Here is a 17359-nt window from a genome sequence, read left to right on the forward strand (position 1 = left end):
AAGTTCCTGCAGTTTTCACTGTAAAATCGTGGTGGTGCTTCTACCTCCTCATTTATATGTATCTAGTGGTGTTGGCATCTGAAAAGAAACTTTGTGTTCCCAACAAGCTAGGTGAAGGACGGCTTTAACAGTCACTTATCTCTCACAACTGAGCATGTGGAGAGACGTTCGTTCATCTAGCACAAAGGGAACGGGTTGCAGGAGAAACTATTTCTCTCGTTTCTCAGTCTGTTTCCTAGTGCCGGTATGAAGTTCCTGCAGTTTTCACTGTAAAACCGAGTTGGAGCTTGTACCTCCGCATATATATTTATGGAAAGGAGTTTGCAACTGAAAAGAAACTTTGTGTTCCCAACAAGCTAAGTTAAGGACAGTTTTCACACACACTTATCTCTCAGAACTGAGCATGTGGTGAGACGTTCGTTCATCTACCAAAATTTGAAAGCTTTGCAGGAGAAACTTTTACTCTGGTTTCTCAGTCTGTTTCCTAGTGCCGGTTATGAAGTTCCTGTAGTTTTCACTATAAAAACGAGTTGGAGCTTGTACCTTTCCATATATATGTATGGAGTGGAGTTGGCAACTGAAAAGAAACTTTGTGTTCCCAACAAGCTAGGTGAAGGACGGCTTTCACACACAATGATCTCTCACAACTGAGCATGTGTTGAGACGTTCGTTCATCTAGCACAAGGGAACGGGTTTCAGGAGAAACTATTACTCTGGTATCTCAGTCTGTTTCCTAATGTCAGATTGAAGTTCCTGCAATTTGCACTGTAAAACCGAGTTGGAACTTGTATTTCTCCATATATATATATGGAGTGGAGTTTGCAACTGAAAAGAATCTTTGTGTTCCCAACAATCTAGGTGAAGTACGGCTTTCACACACACATCTCTCTCTCAACTGAGCATGTGGAGAGACGTTCGTTCATCTAGCACAAAGGGAACGGGTTGCAGTAGAAACTATTTCTCTGGTTTCTCAGTCTGTTCCTTAGTGCCGGTTTTAAGTTCCTGCAGTTTTCACTGTAAAACCGTAGTGGAGCTTCTACTTCCTCATATATATGTATGGAATGGAGTTTGCAACTGAAAAGAAACTTTGGGTTCCCAAAAAGCTAGGTGAAGTACCGCTTTCCCACACACTAATGTTTCACATCTGAGCATGTGGAGAGACGTTCGTTCATGTAACACAAATGGAACGGGTTGCAGGAGAAACTTTTTCTCAGGATTCTCAGTCTGTTTCCTAGTGCCGGTTTGAAGTTCCTGCAGTTTTCACAATAAAACCGAGTTGGTGCTTGTACCTCCCCATATAAATATATGGAATGCTGTTTGCGACTGAAAAGAAACTTTGTGTTCCCAACAAGCAAGTTGAAGGACGGCTATCACACACAGTTTTCTCTCACAACTGAGCATGTGGAGAGACGTTCGTTCATCTAGCACAAAGGGAACGGGTTGCAGGAGGAACTTTTACTATGTTTTCTCAGTCTCTTTCCTAGTGCCGGTTTGAAGTTCCTGCAGTTTTCACTTTAAAGCAGATTTGGTGTTAGTAACACCCCATATATATGTATGGATTGGAGTTTGCAAATGAAACGAAAATTTGTGATCACAAAAAGTTAGGTAAAGTACGGCTTTCACACACACTTATCTCCCACAACTGAGCATGTGGAGAGACGTTCGTTCATCTAGCAGAAAGGGAACGGGTTGCAGGAGAAACTTTTCTCTGGATTCTCAGTCTGTTTCCTAGTGCCGGTTTGAAGTTCCTGCAGTTTTCACAATAAAACCGAGTTGGAGCTTGTTCCTCCACATATAAATGTATGGAATGCAGTTTGCGACTGAAAAGAAAATTTGTGTTCCCAACAAGCTAGGTGAAGGACCGCTTTCACCCACAATTTTCTCTCAGAACAGAGCATGTGGAGAGACGTTCGTTCATCTAGCACAAAGGGAAAGGTTTGCAGGAGAAACTTTTACTCTGGTTTCTCAGTCTGTTTCCTAGTGCCGGTTATGAAGTTCCTGTAGTTTTCACTATAAAAACGAGTTGGAGCTTGTACCTATCCATATATATGTATTGAGTGGAGTTTGCAACTGAAAAGAAATTTGTGTTCCCAACAAGCTAGGTGAAGGACAGCATTCACACACACATATCTCTCAGAACAGAGCATGTTGAGAGACGTCCGTTCATCTAGCACAAAAGGAACGGGTTGCAGAAGAAACTATTACTCTGGTTTCTCAGTCTGTTTCCTAGAGTCGGAATGAAGTTCCTGCAGTTTTCACTGTAAAACCGAGTTGGAGCTTATACCTCTCCATATATAAGTATGGATTGGAGTTTAAAACTGAAAAGAAACTTTGTGTTCCCAACAAGCTAGGTGAAGGACGGCTTTCACACACACTTATCTCTCACAACTGAGCATGTGGAGAGACGTTCGTTCATCTAGCACAAAAGGAACGGTTTGCAGGGAAATTATTTCTCTGGTTTCTCAGTCTGTTTCTAGTGCCGGATTAAGTTCCTTCAGTTTTCACTGTAAAACCGTGGTGGAGCTTCTACTTCCTCATATATATGTATGGAATGGAGTTTGCAACTGAAAAGAATCTTTGGGTTCCCAAAAAGCTAGGTGAAGTACCGCTTTCCCACACACTAATGTTTCACAACTGAGCATGTGGAGAGACGTTCGTTCATGTAGCACAAATGGAACGTGTTGCAGGAGAAACTTTTTCTCTGGATTCTCAGTCTGTTTCCTAGTGCCGGTTTGAAGTTCCTGCAGTTTTCACAATAAAACCGAGTTGATGCTTGTACCTCCCCATATAAATGTATGGAATGCAGTTTGCGACTGAAAAGAAACTTTGTGTTCCCAACAAGCAAGTTGAAGGACGGCTATCACACACAGTTTTCTCTCACAACTGAGCATGTGTAGAGACGTTCGTTCATCTAGCACAAAGGGAAAGGTTGCAGGAGAAACTTTTACTATGTTTTCTCAGTCTCTTTCCTAGTGCCGGTTTGAAGTTCCTGCAGTTTTCACTGTAAAGCAGATTTGGTGTTAGTAACAACCCATATATATGTATGGATTGGAGTTTGCAACTGAAACGAAAATTTGTGATCACAAAAAGTTAGGTAAAGTACGGCTTTCACACACACTTATCTCCCATATCTGAGCATGTGGAGAGACGTTCGTTCATCTAGCACAAATGGAACTGGTTGCATGAGAAACTTTTACTATGTTTTCTCAGTCTCTTTCCTAGTGCCGGTTTGAAGTTCCTGCAGTTTTCACAGTAATACCGAGTTGGAGATTGTACTTTTCCATATATATGTATGGAGTGGAGTTTGCAACTGAAAAGAAACTTTGTGTTCCCAACAAGCTAGGTGAAGGACGGCTTTCAAACACACTTTTCTCTCACAACTGAGCATGTGGAGGGACTTTCATTCATCTAGCACATAGGGAACGGGTTGCAGGAGAAACTATTTCTCTGGTTTCTCAGTCTGTTTCTTAGTGCCGTTTTAAGTTCCTGCAGTTTTCACTGTAAAATCGTGGTGGTGCTTCTACCTCCTCATTTATATGTATCTAGTGGTGTTGGCATCTGAAAAGAAACTTTGTGTTCCCAACAAGCTAGGTGAAGGACGGCTTTAACAGTCACTTATCTCTCACAACTGAGCATGTGGAGAGACGTTCGTTCATCTAGCACAAAGGGAACGGGTTGCAGGAGAAACTATTTCTCTCGTTTCTCAGTCTGTTTCCTAGTGCCGGTATGAAGTTCCTGCAGTTTTCACTGTAAAACCGAGTTGGAGCTTGTACCTCCGCATATATATTTATGGAAAGGAGTTTGCAACTGAAAAGAAACTTTGTGTTCCCAACAAGCTAAGTTAAGGACAGTTTTCACACACACTTATCTCTCAGAACTGAGCATGTGGTGAGACGTTCGTTCATCTACCAAAATGGGAAAGCTTTGCAGGAGAAACTTTTACTCTGGTTTCTCAGTCTGTTTCCTAGTGCCGGTTATGAAGTTCCTGTAGTTTTCACTATAAAAACGAGTTGGAGCTTGTACCTTTCCATATATATGTATGGAGTGGAGTTGGCAACTGAAAAGAAACTTTGTGTTCCCAACAAGCTAGGTGAAGGACGGCTTTCACACACAATGATCTCTCACAACTGAGCATGTGGAGAGACGTTCGTTCATCTAGCACAAAAGGAACGGTTTGCAGGGAAATTATTTCTCTGGTTTCTCAGTCTGTTTCTAGTGCCGGTTTAAGTTCCTGCAGTTTTCACTGTAAAACCGTGGTGGAGCTTCAACTTCCCCATATATATTTATGGAATGGAGTTTGCAACTTAAAAGAACCTTTGTGTTCCCAACAAGGTAGGTGAAGTGCCGCATTCCCACACACTTATCTCTCACAACTGAGCATGTGGAGAGACGTTCGTTCATCAAGCACAAAGGGAACGGTTTGCAGGAGAAACTTTTACTATGTTTTCACAGTCTCTTTCCTAGTGCCGGTTTGAAGTTCCTGCAGTTTTCACTGTAAAACCGAGTTGGAGCTTGTACTTCTCCATATATATGTATGGAGTGGGTTTTGCAACTGAAAAGAAACTTTGTGTTCCCAACAAGCTAAGTGAAGGACGTCTTTCACACACACTTATCTCTCACAACTGAGCATGTGTTGAGACGTTCGTTCATCTAGCACAAGGGAACGGGTTTCAGGAGAAACTATTACTCTGGTATCTCAGTCTGTTTCCTAATGTCAGATTGAAGTTCCTGCAATTTTCACTGTAAAACCGAGTTGGAACTTGTACTTCTCCATATATATATATGGAGTGGAGTTTGCAACTGAAAAGAATCTTTGTGTTCCCAACAAGCTAGGTGAAGTACGGCTTTCACACACACATCTCTCTCTCAACTGAACATGTGGAGAGACGTTCGTTCATCTAGCACAAAGGGAACGGGTTGCAGTAGAAACTATTTCTCTGGTTTCTCAGTCTGTTCCTTAGTGCCGGTTTTAAGTTCCTGCAGTTTTCACTGTAAAACCGTAGTGGAGCTTCTACTTCCTCATATATATGTATGGAATGGAGTTTGCAACTGAAAAGAAACTTTGGATTCCCAAAAAGCTAGGTGAAGTACCGCTTTCCCACACACTAATATTTCACATCTGAGCATGTGGAGAGAAGTTCGTTCATGTAGCACAAATGGAACGGGTTGCAGGAGAAACTTTTTCTCAGGATTCTCAGTCTGTTTCCTAGTGCCGGTTTGAAGTTCCTGCAGTTTTCACAATAAAACCGAGTTGGTGCTTGTACCTCCCCATATAAATATATGGAATGCTGTTTGCGACTGAAAAGAAACTTTGTGTTCCCAACAAGCAAGTTGAAGGACGGCTATCACACACAGTTTTCTCTCACAACTGAGCATGTGGAGAGACGTTCGTTCATCTAGCACAAAGGGAACGGGTTGCAGGAGAAACTTTTACTATGTTTTCTCAGTCTCTTTCCTAGTGCCGGTTTGAAGTTCCTGCAGTTTTCACTTTAAAGCAGATTTGGTGTTAGTAACACCCCATATATATGTATGGATTGGAGTTTGCAAATGAAACGAAAATTTGTGATCACAAAAAGTTAGGTAAAGTACGGCTTTCACACACACTTATCTCCCACAACTGAGCATGTGGAGAGACGTTCGTTCATCTAGCAGAAAGGGAACGGGTTGCAGGAGAAACTTTTCTCTGGATTCTCAGTCTGTTTCCTAGTGCCGTTTTGAAGTTCCTGCAGTTTTCACAATAAAACCGAGTTGGAGCTTGTTCCTCCCCATATAAATATATGGAATGCTGTTTGCGACTGAAAAGAAAATTTGTGTTCCCAACAAGCTAGGTGAAGCACCGCTTTCACCCACAATTTTCTCTCAGAACAGAGCATGTGGAGAGACGTTTGTTCATCTAGCACAAAGGGAAAGGTTTGCAGGAGAAACTTTTACTCTGGTTTCTCAGTCTGTTTCCTAGTGCCGGTTATGAAGTTCCTGTAGTTTTCACTATAAAAACGAGTTGGAGCTTGTACCTATCCATATATATGTATTGAGTGGAGTTTGCAACTGAAAAGAAATTTGTGTTCCCAACAAGCTAGGTGAAGGACAGCATTCACACACACATATCTCTCAGAACAGAGCATGTTGAGAGACGCCCGTTCATCTAGCACAAGGGAACGGGTTGCAGAAGAAACTATTACTCAGGTTTCTCAGTCTGTTTCCTAGAGTCGGAATGAAGTTCCTGCAGTTTTCACTGTAAAACCGAGTTGGAGCTTATACCTCTCCATATATATGTATGGATTGGAGTTTAAAACTGAAAAGAAACTTTGTATTCCCAACAAGCTAGGTGAAGGACGGCTTTCACACACACTTATCTCTCACAACTGAGCATGTGGAGAGACGTTCGTTCATCTAGCACAAAAGGAACGGTTTGCAAGGAAATTATTTCTCTGGTTTCTCAGTCTGTTTCTAGTGCCGGTTTAAGTTCCTGCAGTTTTCACTGTAAAACCGTGGTGGAGCTTCAACTTCCCCATATATATTTATGGAATGGAGTTTGCAACTTAAAAGAACCTTTGTGTTCCCAACAAGCTAGTTGAAGTGCTGCATACCCACACACTTATCTCTCACAAATGAGCATGTGGAGAGACGTTCGTTCATCAAGCATAAAGGGAACGGGTTGCAGGAGAAACTTTTACTATGTTTTCACAGTCTCTTTCCTAGTGCCGGCTTGAAGTTCCTGCAGTTTTCACTGTAAAACCGAGTTGGAGCTTGTATTTCTCCATATATATGTATGGAGTGGAGTTTAAAACTGAAAAGAAACTTTGTGTTCCCAACAATCTAAGTGAAGGTCGTCTTTCACACACACTTATCTCTCACAACTGAGCATGTTTTGAGACGTTCGTTCATCTAGAAAAAGGGAACGGGTTTCAGGAGAAACTATTACTCTGGTATCTCAGTCTGTTTCCTAATGTCAGATTGAAGTTCCTGCAATTTTCACTGTAAAACCGAGTTGGAGCTTATAATTCTCCATATATATATATGGAGTGGAGTTTGCAACTGAAAAGAATCTTTGGGTTCCCAAAAAGCTAGGTGAAGTACCGCTTTCCCACACACTAATGTTTCACAACTGAGCATGTGGAGAGACGTTCGTTCATGTAGCACAAATGGAACGTGTTGCAGGAGAAACTTTTTCTCTGGATTCTCAGTCTGTTTCCTAGTGCCGGTTTGAAGTTCCTGCAGTTTTCACAATAAAACCGAGTTGATGCTTGTACCTCCCCATATAAATGTATGGAATGCAGTTTGCGACTGAAAAGAAACTTTGTGTTCCCAACAAGCAAGTTGAAGGACGGCTATCACACACAGTTTTCTCTCACAACTGAGCATGTGTAGAGACGTTCGTTCATCTAGCACAAAGGGAAAGGTTGCAGGAGAAACTTTTACTATGTTTTCTCAGTCTCTTTCCTAGTGCCGGTTTGAAGTTCCTGCAGTTTTCACTGTAAAGCAGATTTGGTGTTAGTAACAACCCATATATATGTATGGATTGGAGTTTGCAACTGAAACGAAAATTTGTGATCACAAAAAGTTAGGTAAAGTACGGCTTTCACACACACTTATCTCCCACATCTGAGCATGTGGAGAGACGTTCGTTCATCTAGCACAAATGGAACTGGTTGCATGAGAAACTTTTACTATGTTTTCTCAGTCTCTTTCCTAGTGCCGGTTTGAAGTTCCTGCAGTTTTCACAGTAATACCGAGTTGGAGATTGTACTTTTCCATATATATGTATGGAGTGGAGTTTGCAACTGAAAAGAAACTTTGTGTTCCCAACAAGCTAGGTGAAGGACGGCTTTCAAACACACTTTTCTCTCACAACTGAGCATGTGGAGGGACTTTCATTCATCTAGCACATAGGGAACGGGTTGCAGGAGAAACTATTTCTCTGGTTTCTCAGTCTGTTTCTTAGTGCCGTTTTAAGTTCCTGCAGTTTTCACTGTAAAATCGTGGTGGTGTTTCTACCTCCTCATTTATATGTATCTAGTGGTGTTGGCATCTGAAAAGAAACTTTGTGTTCCCAACAAGCTAGGTGAAGGACGGCATTAACAGTCACTTATCTCTCACAACTGAGCATGTGGAGAGACGTTCGTTCATCTAGCACAAAGGGAACGGGTTGCAGGAGAAACTATTTCTCTCGTTTCTCAGTCTGTTTCCTAGTGCCGGTATGAAGTTCCTGCAGTTTTCACTGTAAAACCGAGTTGGAGCTTGTACCTCCGCATATATATTTATGGAAAGGAGTTTGCAACTGAAAAGAAACTTTGTGTTCCCAACAAGCTAAGTTAAGGACAGTTTTCACACACACTTATCTCTCAGAACTGAGCATGTGGTGAGACGTTCGTTCATCTACCAAAATGGGAAAGCTTTGCAGGAGAAACTTTTACTCTGGTTTCTCAGTCTGTTTCCTAGTGCCGGTTATGAAGTTCCTGTAGTTTTCACTATAAAAACGAGTTGGAGCTTGTACCTTTCCATATATATGTATGGAGTGGAGTTGGCAACTGAAAAGAAACTTTGTGTTCCCAACAAGCTAGGTGAAGGACGGCTTTCACACACAATGATCTCTCACAACTGAGCATGTGGAGAGACGTTCGTTCATCTAGCACAAAAGGAACGGTTTGCAGGGAAATTATTTCTCTGGTTTCTCAGTCTGTTTCTAGTGCCGGTTTAAGTTCCTGCAGTTTTCACTGTAAAACCGTGGTGGAGCTTCAACTTCCCCATATATATTTATGGAATGGAGTTTGCAACTTAAAAGAACCTTTGTGTTCCCAACAAGGTAGGTGAAGTGCCGCATTCCCACACACTTATCTCTCACAACTGAGCATGTGGAGAGACGTTCGTTCATCAAGCACAAAGGGAACGGGTTGCAGGAGAAACTTTTACTATGTTTTCACAGTCTCTTTCCTAGTGCCGGTTTGAAGTTCCTGCAGTTTTCACTGTAAAACCGAGTTGGAGCTTGTACTTCTCCATATATATGTATGGAGTGGGTTTTGCAACTGAAAAGAAACTTTGTGTTCCCAACAAGCTAAGTGAAGGACGTCTTTCACACACACTTATCTCTCACAACTGAGCATGTGTTGAGACGTTCGTTCATCTAGCACAAGGGAACGGGTTTCAGGAGAAACTATTACTCTGGTATCTCAGTCTGTTTCCTAATGTCAGATTGAAGTTCCTGCAATTTTCACTGTAAAACCGAGTTGGAACTTGTACTTCTCCATATATATATATGGAGTGGAGTTTGCAACTGAAAAGAATCTTTGTGTTCCCAACAAGCTAGGTGAAGTACGGCTTTCACACACACATCTCTCTCTCAACTGAACATGTGGAGAGACGTTCGTTCATCTAGCACAAAGGGAACGGGTTGCAGTAGAAACTATTTCTCTGGTTTCTCAGTCTGTTCCTTAGTGCCGGTTTTAAGTTCCTGCAGTTTTCACTGTAAAACCGTAGTGGAGCTTCTACTTCCTCATATATATGTATGGAATGGAGTTTGCAACTGAAAAGAAACTTTGGGTTCCCAAAAAGCTAGGTGAAGTACCGCTTTCCCACACACTAATGTTTCACATCTGAGCATGTGGAGAGACGTTCGTTCATGTAGCACAAATGGAACGGGTTGCAGGAGAAACTTTTTCTCAGGATTCTCAGTCTGTTTCCTAGTGCCGGTTTGAAGTTCCTGCAGTTTTCACAATAAAACCGAGTTGGTGCTTGTACCTCCCCATATAAATATATGGAATGCTGTTTGCGACTGAAAAGAAACTTTGTGTTCCCAACAAGCAAGTTGAAGGACGGCTATCACACACAGTTTTCTCTCACAACTGAGCATGTGGAGAGACGTTCGTTCATCTAGCACAAAGGGAACGGGTTGCAGGAGAAACTTTTACTATGTTTTCTCAGTCTCTTTCCTAGTGCCGGTTTGAAGTTCCTGCAGTTTTCACTTTAAAGCAGATTTGGTGTTAGTAACACCCCATATATATGTATGGATTGGAGTTTGCAAATGAAACGAAAATTTGTGATCACAAAAAGTTAGGTAAAGTACGGCTTTCACACACACTTATCTCCCACAACTGAGCATGTGGAGAGACGTTCGTTCATCTAGCAGAAAGGGAACGGGTTGCAGGAGAAACTTTTCTCTGGATTCTCAGTCTGTTTCCTAGTGCCGGGTTGAAGTTCCTGCAGTTTTCACAATAAAACCGAGTTGGAGCTTGTTCCTCCCCATATAAATATATGGAATGCTGTTTGCGACTGAAAAGAAAATTTGTGTTCCCAACAAGCTAGGTGAAGCACCGCTTTCACCCACAATTTTCTCTCAGAACAGAGCATGTGGAGAGACGTTCGTTCATCTAGCACAAAGGGAAAGGTTTGAAGGAGAAACTTTTACTCTGGTTTCTCAGTCTGTTTCCTAGTGCCGGTTATGAAGTTCCTGTAGTTTTCACTATAAAAACGAGTTGGAGCTTGTACCTATCCATATATATGTATTGAGTGGAGTTTGCAACTGAAAAGAAATTTGTGTTCCCAACAAGCTAGGTGAAGGACAGCATTCACACACACATATCTCTCAGAACAGAGCATGTTGAGAGACGTCCGTTCATCTAGCACAAGGGAACGGGTTGCAGAAGAAACTATTACTCTGGTTTCTCAGTCTGTTTCCTAGAGTCGGAATGAAGTTCCTGCAGTTTTCACTGTAAAACCGAGTTGGAGCTTATATCTCTCCATATATATGTATGGATTGGAGTTTAAAACTGAAAAGAAACTTTGTGTTCCCAACAAGCTAGGTGAAGGACGGCTTTCACACACACTTATCTCTCACAACTGAGCATGTGGAGAGACGTTCGTTCATCTAGCACAAAAGGAACGGTTTGCAGGGAAATTATTTCTCTGGTTTCTCAGTCTGTTTCTAGTGCCGGTTTAAGTTCCTGCAGTTTTCACTGTAAAACCGTGGTGGAGCTTCAACTTCCCCATATATATTTATGGAATGGAGTTTGCAACTTAAAAGAACCTTTGTGTTCCCAACAAGCTAGTTGAAGTGCTGCATACCCACACACTTATCTCTCACAACTGAGCATGTGGAGAGACGTTCGTTCATCAAGCATAAAGGGAACGGGTTGCAGGAGAAACTTTTACTATGTTTTCACAGTCTCTTTCCTAGTGCCGGCTTGAAGTTCCTGCAGTTTTCACTGTAAAACCGAGTTGGAGCTTGTATTTCTCCATATATATGTATGGAGTGGAGTTTGCAACTGAAAAGAAACTTTGTGTTCCCAACAATCTAAGTGAAGGTCGTCTTTCACACACACTTATCTCTCACAACTGAGCATGTTTTGAGACGTTCGTTCATCTAGAAAAAGGGAACGGGTTTCAGGAGAAACTATTACTCTGGTATCTCAGTCTGTTTCCTAATGTCAGATTGAAGTTCCTGCAATTTTCACTGTAAAACCGAGTTGGAGCTTATAATTCTCCATATATATATATGGAGTGGAGTTTGCAACTGAAAAGAATCTTTGGGTTCCCAAAAAGCTAGGTGAAGTACCGCTTTCCCACACACTAATGTTTCACAACTGAGCATGTGGAGAGACGTTCGTTCATGTAGCACAAATGGAACGTGTTGCAGGAGAAACTTTTTCTCTGGATTCTCAGTCTGTTTCCTAGTGCCGGTTTGAAGTTCCTGCAGTTTTCACAATAAAACCGAGTTGATGCTTGTACCTCCCCATATAAATGTATGGAATGCAGTTTGCGACTGAAAAGAAACTTTGTGTTCCCAACAAGCAAGTTGAAGGACGGCTATCACACACAGTTTTCTCTCACAACTGAGCATGTGTAGAGACGTTCGTTCATCTAGCACAAAGGGAAAGGTTGCAGGAGAAACTTTTACTATGTTTTCTCAGTCTCTTTCCTAGTGCCGGTTTGAAGTTCCTGCAGTTTTCACTGTAAAGCAGATTTGGTGTTAGTAACAACCCATATATATGTATGGATTGGAGTTTGCAACTGAAACGAAAATTTGTGATCACAAAAAGTTAGGTAAAGTACGGCTTTCACACACACTTATCTCCCACATCTGAGCATGTGGAGAGACGTTCGTTCATCTAGCACAAATGGAACTGGTTGCATGAGAAACTTTTACTATGTTTTCTCAGTCTCTTTCCTAGTGCCGGTTTGAAGTTCCTGCAGTTTTCACAGTAATACCGAGTTGGAGATTGTACTTTTCCATATATATGTATGGAGTGGAGTTTGCAACTGAAAAGAAACTTTGTGTTCCCAACAAGCTAGGTGAAGGACGGCTTTCAAACACACTTTTCTCTCACAACTGAGCATGTGGAGGGACTTTCATTCATCTAGCACAAAGGGAACGGGTTGCAGGAGAAACTATTTCTCTGGTTTCTCAGTCTGTTTCTTAGTGCCGTTTTAAGTTCCTGCAGTTTTCACTGTAAAATCGTGGTGGTGCTTCTACCTCCTCATTTATATGTATCTAGTGGTGTTGGCATCTGAAAAGAAACTTTCTGTTCCCAACAAGCTAAGTTAAGGACAGTTTTCACACACACTTATCTCTCAGAACTGAGCATGTGGTGAGACGTTCGTTCATCTACCAAAATGGGAAAGCTTTGCAGGAGAAACTTTTACTCTGGTTTCTCAGTCTGTTTCCTAGTGCCGGTTATGAAGTTCCTGTAGTTTTCACTATAAAAACGAGTTGGAGCTTGTACCTTTCCATATATATGTATGGAGTGGAGTTGGCAACTGAAAAGAAACTTTGTGTTCCCAACAAGCTAGGTGAAGGACGGCTTTCACACACAATGATCTCTCACAACTGAGCATGTGGAGAGACGTTCGTTCATCTAGCACAAAAGGAACGGTTTGCAGGGAAATTATTTCTCTGGTTTCTCAGTCTGTTTCTAGTGCCGGTTTAAGTTCCTGCAGTTTTCACTGTAAAACCGTGGTGGAGCTTCAACTTCCCCATATATATTTATGGAATGGAGTTTGCAACTTAAAAGAACCTTTGTGTTCCCAACAAGGTAGGTGAAGTGCCGCATTCCCACACACTTATCTCTCACAACTGAGCATGTGGAGAGACGTTCGTTCATCAAGCACAAAGGGAACGGTTTGCAGGAGAAACTTTTACTATGTTTTCACAGTCTCTTTCCTAGTGCCGGTTTGAAGTTCCTGCAGTTTTCACTGTAAAACCGAGTTGGAGCTTGTACTTCTCCATATATATGTATGGAGTGGGTTTTGCAACTGAAAAGAAACTTTGTGTTCCCAACAAGCTAAGTGAAGGACGTCTTTCACACACACTTATCTCTCACAACTGAGCATGTGTTGAGACGTTCGTTCATCTAGCACAAGGGAACGGGTTTCAGGAGAAACTATTACTCTGGTATCTCAGTCTGTTTCCTAATGTCAGATTGAAGTTCCTGCAATTTTCACTGTAAAACCGAGTTGGAACTTGTACTTCTCCATATATATATATGGAGTGGAGTTTGCAACTGAAAAGAATCTTTGTGTTCCCAACAAGCTAGGTGAAGTACGGCTTTCACACACACATCTCTCTCTCAACTGAACATGTGGAGAGACGTTCGTTCATCTAGCACAAAGGGAACGGGTTGCAGTAGAAACTATTTCTCTGGTTTCTCAGTCTGTTCCTTAGTGCCGGTTTTAAGTTCCTGCAGTTTTCACTGTAAAACCGTAGTGGAGCTTCTACTTCCTCATATATATGTATGGAATGGAGTTTGCAACTGAAAAGAAACTTTGGGTTCCCAAAAAGCTAGGTGAAGTACCGCTTTCCCACACACTAATGTTTCACATCTGAGCATGTGGAGAGACGTTCGTTCATGTAGCACAAATGGAACGGGTTGCAGGAGAAACTTTTTCTCAGGATTCTCAGTCTGTTTCCTAGTGCCGGTTTGAAGTTCCTGCAGTTTTCACAATAAAACCGAGTTGGTGCTTGTACCTCCCCATATAAATATATGGAATGCTGTTTGCGACTGAAAAGAAACTTTGTGTTCCCAACAAGCAAGTTGAAGGACGGCTATCACACACAGTTTTCTCTCACAACTGAGCATGTGGAGAGACGTTCGTTCATCTAGCACAAAGGGAACGGGTTGCAGGAGAAACTTTTACTATGTTTTCTCAGTCTCTTTCCTAGTGCCGGTTTGAAGTTCCTGCAGTTTTCACTTTAAAGCAGATTTGGTGTTAGTAACACCCCATATATATGTATGGATTGGAGTTTGCAAATGAAACGAAAATTTGTGATCACAAAAAGTTAGGTAAAGTACGGCTTTCACACACACTTATCTCCCACAACTGAGCATGTGGAGAGACGTTCGTTCATCTAGCAGAAAGGGAACGGGTTGCAGGAGAAACTTTTCTCTGGATTCTCAGTCTGTTTCCTAGTGCCGGTTTGAAGTTCCTGCAGTTTTCACAATAAAACCGAGTTGGAGCTTGTTCCTCCCCATATAAATATATGGAATGCTGTTTGCGACTGAAAAGAAAATTTGTGTTCCCAACAAGCTAGGTGAAGCACCGCTTTCACCCACAATTTTCTCTCAGAACAGAGCATGTGGAGAGACGTTCGTTCATCTAGCACAAAGGGAAAGGTTTGCAGGAGAAACTTTTACTCTGGTTTCTCAGTCTGTTTCCTAGTGCCGGTTATGAAGTTCCTGTAGTTTTCACTATAAAAACGAGTTGGAGCTTGTACCTATCCATATATATGTATTGAGTGGAGTTTGCAAGTGAAAAGAAATTTGTGTTCCCAACAAGCTAGGTGAAGGACAGCATTCACACACACATATCTTTCAGAACAGAGCATGTTGAGAGACGTCCGTTCATCTAGCACAAGGGAACGGGTTGCAGAAGAAACTATTACTCTGGTTTCTCAGTCTGTTTCCTAGAGTCGGAATGAAGTTCCTGCAGTTTTCACTGTAAAACCGAGTTGGAGCTTATACCTCTCCATATATATGTATGGATTGGAGTTTAAAACTGAAAAGAAACTTTGTGTTCCCAACAAGCTAGGTGAAGGACGGCTTTCACACACACTTATCTCTCACAACTGAGCATGTGGAGAGACGTTCGTTCATCTAGCACAAAAGGAACGGTTTGCAGGGAAATTATTTCTCTGGTTTCTCAGTCTGTTTCTAGTGCTGGTTTAAGTTCCTGCAGTTTTCACTGTAAAACCGTGGTGGAGCTTCAACTTCCCCATATATATTTATGGAATGGAGTTTGCAACTTAAAAGAACCTTTGTGTTCCCAACAAGCTAGATGAAGTGCTGCATACCCACACACTTATCTCTCACAACTGAGCATGTGGAGAGACGTTCGTTCATCAAGCATAAAGGGAACGGGTTGCAGGAGAAACTTTTACTATGTTTTCACAGTCTCTTTCCTAGTGCCGGCTTGAAGTTCCTGCAGTTTTCACTGTAAAACCGAGTTGGAGCTTGTATTTCTCCATATATATGTATGGAGTGGAGTTTGCAACTGAAAAGAAACTTTGTGTTCCCAACAATCTAAGTGAAGGTCGTCTTTCACACACACTTATCTCTCACAACTGAGCATGTTTTGAGACGTTCGTTCATCTAGAAAAAGGGAACGGGTTTCAGGAGAAACTATTACTCTGGTATCTCAGTCTGTTTCCTAATGTCAGATTGAAGTTCCTGCAATTTTCACTGTAAAACCGAGTTGGAGCTTATAATTCTCCATATATATATATGGAGTGGAGTTTGAAACTGAAAAGAATCTTTGTGTTCCCAACAAGCTAGGTGAAGGACGGCTTTCACACACACATCTCTCTCTAAAACTGAGCATGTGGAGAGACGTTCGTTCATCTAGCACAAAGGGAACGGGTTGCAGTAGAAACTATTTCTCTGGTTTCTCAGTCTGTTCCTTAGTGCCGGTTTTAAGTTCCTGCAGTTTTCACTGTAAAACCGTGGTGGAGCTTCTACTTCCTCATATATATGTATGGAATGGAGTTTGCAACTGAAAAGAATCTTTGGGTTCCCAAAAAGCTAGGTGAAGTACCGCTTTCCCACACACTAATGTTTCACAACTGAGCATGTGGAGAGACGTTCGTTCATGTAGCACAAATGGAACGTGTTGCAGGAGAAACTTTTTCTCTGGATTCTCAGTCTGTTTCCTAGTGCCGGTTTGAAGTTCCTGCAGTTTTCACAATAAAACCGAGTTGATGCTTGTACCTCCCCATATAAATGTATGGAATGCAGTTTGCGACTGAAAAGAAACTTTGTGTTCCCAACAAGCAAGTTGAAGGACGGCTATCACACACAGTTTTCTCTCACAACTGAGCATGTGTAGAGACGTTCGTTCATCTAGCACAAAGGGAAAGGGTTGCAGGAGAAACTTTTACTATGTTTTCTCAGTCTCTTTCCTAGTGCCGGTTTGAAGTTCCTGCAGTTTTCACTGTAAAGCAGATTTGGTGTTAGTAACAACCCATATATATGTATGGATTGGAGTTTGCAACTGAAACGAAAATTTGTGATCACAAAAAGTTAGGTAAAGTACGGCTTTCACACACACTTATCTCCCACATCTGAGCATGTGGAGAGACATTCGTTCATCTAGCACAAATGGAACTGGTTGCATGAGAAACTTTTACTATGTTTTCTCAGTCTCTTTCCTAGTGCCGGTTTGAAGTTCCTGCAGTTTTCACAGTAATACCGAGTTGGAGATTGTACTTTTCCATATATATGTATGGAGTGGAGTTTGCAACTGAATAGAAACTTTGTGTTCCCAACAAGCTAGGTGAAGGACGGCTTTCAAACACACTTTTCTCTCACAACTGAGCATGTGGAGGGACTTTCATTCATCTAGCACATAGGGAACGGGTTGCAGGAGAAACTATTTCTCTGGTTTCTCAGTCTGTTTCTTAGTGCCGTTTTAAGTTCCTGCAGTTTTCACTGTAAAATCGTGGTGGTGCTTCTACCTCCTCATTTATATGTATCTAGTGGTGTTGGCATCTGAAAAGAAACTTTGTGTTCCCAACAAGCTAGGTGAAGGACGGCTTTAACAGTACAATTTTCTCTCAGAACAGAGCATGTGGAGAGACGTTCGTTCATCTAGCACAAAGGGAAAGGTTTGCAGGAGAAACTTTTACTCTGGTTTCTCAGTCTGTTTCCTAGTGCCGGTTATGAAGTTCCTGTAGTTTTCACTATAAAAACGAGTTGGAGCTTGTACCTATCCATATATATGTATTGAGTGGAGTTTGCAAGTGAAAAGAAATTTGTGTTCCCAACAAGCTAGGTGAAGGACAGCATTCACACACACATATCTTTCAGAACAGAGCATGTTGAGAGACGTCCGTTCATCTAGCACAAGGGAACGGGTTGCAGAAGAAACTATTACT

The sequence above is a fragment of the Camelus dromedarius genome, chromosome 9 (genome assembly GCF_036321535.1).
Source record: "Camelus dromedarius isolate mCamDro1 chromosome 9, mCamDro1.pat, whole genome shotgun sequence".
In the NCBI taxonomy this organism is placed as follows: domain Eukaryota; kingdom Metazoa; phylum Chordata; class Mammalia; order Artiodactyla; family Camelidae; genus Camelus; species Camelus dromedarius.